Genomic DNA, 746 nt, shown 5'->3' on the forward strand with positions numbered 1-746 from the left:
GATCTTGAGGAAAATGTTTACTAGCAAAGTGATTCGACATGAAAGTGGGAAAGTGAAAATTTGAGATATGAAAAAGTAGGCTGATAATGTAAGTTTTGTTGTTGTTGTTGTCATTATGTGACATAGAGCTAGAACCAACCCATGGTTGACTCTCTAGTGGATTTTCAGAGGCAGTAAATTGCACGTGAGGAGATTACCTATCTTTCTATCACTGAGCAGCTGGTGATTTTGAACCATGTGCCTTTGGGATTGCAACACAACCTTTCATCACTAGGCCACCAGAGCTCCCTATATAAGTCCTTGTAATAAGAGGGTAATAGGGGTAGGTATGGTGGAGTCAGTGAGATTGGGTCAGGATAGGGCAGGGTTAACTATTGTACAGAGGGTTACTATAAGCCGACGGCATATTAACAGCAACCAATAAATCATCACTAAAGTAATTGCCTTCAGAAGTGTCCTATTCCTTGTGCAAATTAGCTGGTATTTCTTTCCACCCTGTTACTAAGAGATTATTCTGGAACCATTAAAAGCTTATCCTATTTGTTCTTTTCAAGAGTATTCAAAGCTTACTCTTTATCTTAGAGGAAATAAAATTAGTTCTCAGAGTGATAGGTGTTCTCTGTACAAAGGTATCAGCTTGAACAGAGATTGAGAATGCCACAGGATTTACAAAACATGTTAACTTTGTGAAAGAAATCAACCCAAAATATGTTGTTGTTGTTGTTGTTGTTGTTGTTGTTGTTGTT

Source organism: Elephantulus edwardii, unplaced genomic scaffold (genome assembly GCF_000299155.1).
Source record: "Elephantulus edwardii isolate Elephantulus edwardi_28Jun2011 unplaced genomic scaffold, EleEdw1.0 scaffold00092, whole genome shotgun sequence".
NCBI lineage: Eukaryota > Metazoa > Chordata > Mammalia > Macroscelidea > Macroscelididae > Elephantulus > Elephantulus edwardii.